Genomic DNA, 8,024 nt, shown 5'->3' with positions numbered 1-8,024 from the left:
GCTTATTGCCTCACTAATCGACTGCCGCAATTTTTTTAGAATGCGACAAGTACGGAGCGGAGTTACAGGGATTGTCCGCACGCTTTAAGCGCTTGCTATCTCCTTTCGTATCGGTGGGTGCGCTGAAAGCTACGCAGGGAGGGAGATGACAAGGGGCCAAAAAGATGCGTCCCTTCGTCAGCGCGCGTCATCATTTTGAGCGCATTCTTTTCATTTTTTTTTCGAGCGCGCGGATTACCTTAAGTGTGACCGCGAGCGCGAGCACGTGGCGTATCTCACGGCAGCCACGGTAACTACGCAGCTCATGAAGCCAACGGCCGTGTTCTTTGGGCATGGGGCGCATTTATTTGGGCATATCGCATCAGTTGTAGAGAGAAGAGGGAGCGATCTCTAGCTGACTGAGAATTATTTCTAATTCCAGGCCGCGTGAAGCGTTACAATGGTTGGGTCGTGTGTTCTTAGGAGCACCGCTACCGATCGGCAGAGTTTTCGGACCACTCTAAAAAAGTGTTGCAGGGTCCCTTTAGGCACACATGGCAATTTTTATTCAGCTGTAGGTAAATTAACGTGTACGTTTATTCTGCCATAACAATGTGCTGGTACTGATTATATATAGAAGAATGCAGCTGGTACACACATGAATGGACTAGAGCTATACAGTTTACACACATTTAAAAGCTATATGGAATTGCCGTAGAAGTGAAGCTGCTGCATTTTGTGTTTTGATGCTTGCCTGGAGAACGGCTACGCTGACGTAGCAGCGCGCGACTGCCATGTTCGCCTTGGAGCTCCATTTCGCTTGGCCCACGTCGAGGCACACGAGGGAATTGTGGCAATCGCGGCCGCTGAAGCCGCCCACGACGTAAACGCACTGGCCGACCGCCGCCACGCCATGGTAGGCCCTGCGGTGGAGAGGACCAGGACATACGAGCACATTCTTTTGCAAAAGGATCTACAGGTGGACCAGTTGGTAATTGATATTCGTTTAGCAAACTGGGAGCGCGGGAACAGACAACGGATGAGGAAGAACCACACGACACGAGTTGTGTTGTGTTGTTCTTCGTCGTCCATTGGCTGTTCCCGCGCACTCCCAGTACGCTGAACGAACGTGCGCATTATTTCGGGTAAGCACTACAACCTATGTTAAATGCGGAACCACATCCTTGGTTTGGCTTCGTTTATTAAAGGCAAACAATGATAGCAAATTGCCTTGCGGGACATGACTAGAAGCTTAGTATAACTGTCTGACTGTGTCGTGCCTCCGTGGCAGCAGAGGCGCTACAGGAGACACTAAAAGAAGAAACAACACATCACATTAAGTATTTTTCTGCAAGATGCTTTTGGGATATGAGACCTTGTTCGCGGACATAGCGCGTCCTGGGTCGGCGCGGTGGTGCAGTGGTTACGGTGCTTGGCTGATGACCCGAAAAACGCAGGTAGGATTCCAGCCGCAGCAATCGCGTTTGGAGGCGAAATGCTAGACTCCGTTGTACTGTTCGTTGTCAGTGCACGTCACCTGCTGCGGTGGTCTAGTGGTGATGGGGCTCAACTGCTGACGCGAAGGCCGCTATATTGAATGCTGGTTTCTGCGGCTGCATTTCGATGGAGGAGATATGCTAGAGGCTCTTAGATTTAGGTGCACGTTACAGAACACCGCATAGCCTAAATTTGCGGAGTCCTCCGCTCCGGCGTCCCTAACAATCGTACCGTGGACTTGAGACCTAAAATACCAACAATTATTATAAGTGGACGTTTTGAAACGCCAGGAGGCTGAAATCATGCAGAGCACACTACTACAACGCCTTTCATAACCCGAGTAGCATTGGGATATCAAAGCCCATATATCAATCAGCGTAGCACATCGTATTTATCCGCAAACTGTTCAAGGTGCCTTGGACTGACATAGCTTGAAAGCATGTCGGCGCTAGAGCTACCTACAACACAAGCGCTTGAGGCCAAATACATTTTTTTGTTCTTATTGGACATTGCTACACTACTCACTAGATTGATTGTTATGCGTTTTTTTTCCTTCCTACTTTGTTCTTTGTTACGAATGCTACGCCGGTATTTGTAACAAACATCGTTTTAGTATAATTGTACCTTGAGGGTATAACAAATAATAAAGTACATGTGGGCACCACTATACCTGCGCGGGGTGTACTGGTAGCCCAGGTCGCGCCACTTCGAGGCGCGGCAGTTGTACGTCAGCAAGCTGTTTGTGGCGAACTCGGTCCATCCGCCGAAGACGAAGATGATGTCCTTGGGAATGCGAGGCTTGAGCCACATCCTACGGGACAGATCCACGCCGGCAACTTCGCCAACCGCCAAGGAGCTGCTGGTCAGCGACTGCGTGGGGAAAGCACGTTTTTAACCAGGGATGCAATTTGCAGGACATGTGCGCGTTCCGGAAGAAACCTCCTGACGAGAGCTTAACTATGTATTGGTTCAGCTTTTCTGCATACTTATTCACGGTTACCCGCTGACGGTGACGCGATCAGCGTTACTGGTGACGCCGTCACGTAGCGAGCCGTTGAACAATACCAATCGTTTATTCTGTAAGGACGCAGTGTCTGTAGTCAAATACAACTTTAGAAGTCCGCGGCACTCTCCTCAAAGGTGGATGCAGACATGCCTGCACGAACGGGCGCGAGCTCCAGACTGACGTCATGAGCCGACTACAAGGGTTACGTGCAAGTGTTCGATTGTAGGCTCCAGAACTTCCGTTGCATACCTGCAAGTTGTAGTAACCCGTCACGGTGGCTTAGTGGTTATGGTGCTCGAACACTGATCGGAAAGTCGCGGGATAGAATTCCGGCCGCGGCGGCCGCATTTTCGATGGGGGCGAAAATGCTTGAGGCCCGTGTACTTAGATTTAGATGCACGCTAAAGAACCCCAGATGGTCGAAACTTCCGGAGCCCTGCACTACGGCGTCCCTCATAGTCATATCGTAGTTTTGGGAGGTTCAACCCTGACAATTATTATTCACGTTAGTGACCAGCCAAGAAATGCAGATAAACGCGGATATGGAAGAAATCACTTGATTATGCAGTTAAAACTCGATGTAGCGAAACCCCATTTTACGAGGTTCCCGATCTAACGACAAAACATTCGATTCTCCAGCAAATACCAGTAGGAGTAATGTTATCATGAACCCGCATTCACGAACTAGCTTAGCCACCAAACACGTTTTAACGATATTTTTCAAGTAATATTTCATTAAAAGAGCGGTGATTTTCTTCCAGTTTTGCAAAGATAGGCTTTTCTTCGAGAGTGTGCTTTACCGCCATTGCATTAAAACCTATAGGCACCCTATACTCACGGCCCTATAGCATTAGTTTGACGAGGCTGGACGCTGCACTGCGCTCATGCATGGAGCGATGTACTCGGCAGTCGCTAGCGTTCTTATGGTGCTACAGGTAGCTGTGGCTGGTATTGTGGCTTCATGTCACTAATTGTCTTCTCGCACCTTTCTGGCTATGTAGGCCCTGCATCACCCGGAGATGGTGCACTGCCCCCTATGTCTCGGCGAAATGGGAAACTCCATGTCAGGCCGCCCTCGCTGACTTTTCTCATACGTAGGAGTATATTGGTTGCAAGAACAGTGGCCTGGTAGCTTTTTGTTGTCGCTACGTTACAATTTTAGACTTGGAAGAGCCGAAAATTTCCTTTATCGATTTTACGAACTTCCCGATTTAACGAAAATATTCGAGCGTCCCTATCAATTCGCTAGATCGAATTTCAACTGTAGTGCCGCGCAGCTTTGAGTGCAAAAAACTCAGTAGGCGAACCGGCAGAACTTGAGCTCTTAATTCGGCGAACCCGAGCCCAGCAACACGAAATGTTCGCAATACAATAATAGCGGCCAACGCGGTCGTCGGTCGACGATAACCTGATCTTCGGTAAGCGTTGTGAAACACATGGGCTTTCATGAATGCGTCATTGGGCATTTTAACATGATCGTTGCTACCTGTACACGTAACAGAAAGTACTGAATTCTACGCGTTACGCATGAATTCTCAGTAAAACATTTGTAAGCATTCGAAACTGTTGCTTAACACTTATCGCAGGTCAAACCGCTAGTAATGACAATTAAAAATGTTCAGTTTCGCCCCAAGGGCAAGAAAAAAGAAAAAAAGTGTAATGTAATATCTGGGGCTATAAAATACAGCAATATGATTATGAGCGACGCCGTAGTGGAGGGCTCCGGATATTTCGACCATTCTTTGTTGTTTAGCGTGTACTGACATCGCACAGAACACAGGCCTCTAGCATTTCGCCTCCATTGAAATGCCACCGCCGCAGCCGGTATTAAAACCCGCGATCTTAGGGTCGACAGCCGATCGTCGTAACCGCTACGCCAGTGCGGCGGACGAACAATCGTAGATGAGATAATGACAAATTTAAATGTTATTGGAAATAAGGCGTAAATTATTTAGCATCCGACATCGCGTAAGTCAATAAAACGCTGGTTTAGGGTAATGCGGCCGCTGCAGAGGCCTTCGTGCTGTCTATTGCTTCAGCGAAAACTGAGCATTGAGAACGGAACACGTACAAGAGCCGTCTGTTGATATCCCTGTCAAGATGGGCCGCGGGCGACCGAACCATGCGGACAAAAGTATGCAGTTCCTGCCAGCCGCACAACCCCTCCATCATAGGCCTTCAAAGGCATTCGTGTGGTGGTAGACGGCCAGCACGTATCCCCTCCGCTTGAGCCATGATCGCAGACTTTTCTCGCACGCTTTTACACGTGCGTAGAACATACGACGCACGGAGAGATCTATCGCCCTTGGACTTTATACGAATCCTTAAAGTGACGCCGACGACGACGTCGAAGATGCGCCGGTAGTGTTACATAATTATTGTCGCAATAAAAACAAGTATGTTTTGAAATTTCTGAATTCTTGGTGATGTACTTGTTTTCATAGTCTACGATGCAATCAACACGCGGCTGACTGCGTTCCCAGAAGCCGCAAAACTTTGTTAATCATTATAAGAAAAGTGCTCGTAGTGGGACAACAGCTGACCTGGTGGATCTTGTTCAGCACCTTGAGGCTGTCTGCGTCTCGCCGGACTTTTCGGTTGATGGCAACTTTCTCCAGGTCTCTGCAAGAAGGAGTAAACAATGTTGGACACCGCAACAATATCGCCCAGTACTTGATGCGCCGCAAATCAGACGTTGACCGAACATCGATTCAGACAGGACTAAGTAAAGACGAAGATAATGCGCTGGGTTGTCGTCTGCACTTTTGCGCAGATGATAATTGCCTGCAAAAAAAATCAAGCAGCTGCAATGACTGAACGTCGCCAAGACTGGTTAAACAGCGGACCTGGTAGCATCACATTGCTGTTTCATTGGCGACTTTGCTCTACAGTATCTTTGCCAACATCTGCCCGCTTTAACCAGTCTCGCGCGACGTTAAGTCAGTGAAGCTGCTTCCAATTTCAAGTTCCTGACGGCGACCTGCGTCGTTTCAACTCGTATTAAACTGAGGGTCCGATGCAAACTGTTGACGTCTAACCTCAGCTTCTCTCACTTGAAGCTCTGGATGTTCTGCCTTCCGCTTGCACTTGGCTTCGGAATTCCTTGCGCGGGTTGACGTTGCCCTTCACGCGCCAATTCCCGTTGGCGCTACCGACGGGCACGTTCTTCCGGAGAGCGCACGACTTTAGCTATTGCCGAGTATTGGTTGCTATAGACAGTTTGATTTTTAGTGGACGGAAAGCAAGTACTGGGGCTTGCGCAATTTCGGTGGCAAGTACCCGCCAGTCGAAAGTGCGAACGCTCCACACATTTCAAGGTCGACCATCAAGAGCTCTGCTGTTAGAACTTTGCCGGTTCCCTAATGCATTCAATTTAAATGGTCCCTGAATCAGATTTTTAGGTAATCGTCGAAACTGACCTCAGTATCTTAATCGGACTTTACTGCCTCACGAATCGATCGCTGCGAAATGTTTTTGAATCCGCGAAGAAAGAGTGGTGTTACAGGGATTTGAAGATATCTCGCACGCGTCAACGCTTTCTCTTTTTTGTCCGGTCCAGCACGCTGGCAGGTTACATAGAGACACGGGGAAAAGAATCTACGTCACGCGCGCATCATGATCATGGGCGCGGCGATCGCTCTCTCCAGGTGTGATACGCGAGGATATTAGTGTTGCGATCATTAAATTTTAGCAGACATTAGAGGGCGGCACCTGGTACATGGCTGTATCCCGTAGCAAGAAGCCCATTTGATCCAATCGCCGCTTTTGGTTTATGTGAGCTTTCAAGCGATAGCAGCAATTTGCAGAGCGACGAAAGTTCCACTGCATGACAGCCCTCCGAAGAACGTATGTTCTTCCGTGTGAACAGATGGTGCATGAGAAAGTGTAAACTTCGCGCTCCGCTTGTTACATCTCCTTGCCGCGCACGACTACAATATTTGGCTGAGCTGTTTACAGGAACGTCTGCTTTCCTCTCTCTGTGTTTTCAACCAAGCATGAGAGGAGGTTCATGACCCCTTTAAGGCGACTCGAAGGCGAAAGAAAATCCGGCAGATCCCACACACTGTCGGAATCGATGTGGGGGAGCGCATAGATTTATGCTTTCCACATGAAAGACATAACGACAACTGATCCGATTTAGGAGTACACAGATTTTGTAGCTTCTGTCGGCCGAGAGTTCTTATCGCCGGCGCTCATGTTTAGACGCATCGAAGCGGCGCGCAGGCGTGGAAGCGGCGCCGCATCGTTTCGCCACCCCACCACCCCGCGCAGACAGGAACCCTCAGGGTTGAAGAGGATGGGGGACCCGCACCCGGCGTCCAAAGCGGGTGCTGTAGAGCACGGGTCGAGGCGTTGGAGGCTGTTGTAGGTGAATTACGGGAGGCGCGCAGGTGTTGGTACTTTCCTCGGAGAGGATGTATGATGGTTTCAGTCGGTCGATGGAGACGCGAACATCCTTCCCGCTGATTTGCAAGGTGACTGTTTTGTCGTCACGACGGATGACTTTATATGGCCCGCAGTTAGGCGGTTGGAAAGGCGCACGTACAGTGTCGTCGCGGGGAAGGCATGCGAGCATGTTGCCAAGTCCTTAAACACGAACGGGTCGGCTTGGTGTAACATGCCTCTGGCGATAGGCGCAGTGCGCCCACTGTGCGACGGAGCCGAGCGACAAAGCCTGTAGGGTCCAAGCTGGTGAAACGGAGAGACGTTCCCCAGGTAGGCGAAGCGGCTTCCCATAGACAAGTTGTGTGGGCGTGGCCTGAATGTCTGGCTTGAAAGTGGCGCGCAGACCAAGAGCGATGGTAGGGAGAGCCTCGCGCAAGGTTGAGTTAGGGTGGCACATGATGGCTGCCTTGAGCTGTCGGTGAAACAGCTAAGTCATCCCGCTGACGGAAGGGTGGTCGCTGGCGGTCCGTGAACGCTAAAACCCGGTGGAGAGCCCAAGGAGCCCCAAGAGTTGGGATTCGAATTACCGTCCTTGATCGGTTGTGACGCGACGAGGAGTGCCGAAGCGGGAAATCGAACCGCAGAAGGCCGAGGCGACGTCTTCTGCGCTAACCCTTCGAGCGTTGCTCCCGTTGAAGTTTCCCTGACGTCCGGCTGAGCAGGGTTGTTGACATTTCCGGGTCATCGAAGCGACGATGGTAGTAGCAACGGCCGTCATCGTTTTCATTAGATGATACGGCGCTGCGGTCATGGCTTTGGGAGTGTTTTCGGTGACGCAACTTCGGGCGTTGATACAGGTGCATTTGAATCGAGTCCAGCTGACGGGCGATCTCGTCCATACGGCTCGCGAGCTCGGGCGTGAGCTGTGGGGCGCGGACGGCATGAACAGAGAGAGGTGGCGATGGTAGAGACTTCGAGGACTCGGTCCGCGATTTCGGCGAGCTGGTCCAGCTGCAGATTCGGATGAACTTGGAAAATGACTTGTGCGTGTGAGGGCACACGCTGAAGCCAGATTATTTGGAGGAGGGAGTCATCAAGCGGCGTGCTGCCCGCAAGGGCACGATATAGCACAGCAGCTTTGATGGCTTGCGGTAAC

This window comes from Rhipicephalus sanguineus, chromosome 8, assembly GCF_013339695.2.
Source record: "Rhipicephalus sanguineus isolate Rsan-2018 chromosome 8, BIME_Rsan_1.4, whole genome shotgun sequence".
Lineage (NCBI taxonomy): Eukaryota > Metazoa > Arthropoda > Arachnida > Ixodida > Ixodidae > Rhipicephalus > Rhipicephalus sanguineus.
The sequence above is the reverse complement of the archived record's forward strand: the minus strand, read 5'-3'. Positions refer to the sequence as shown.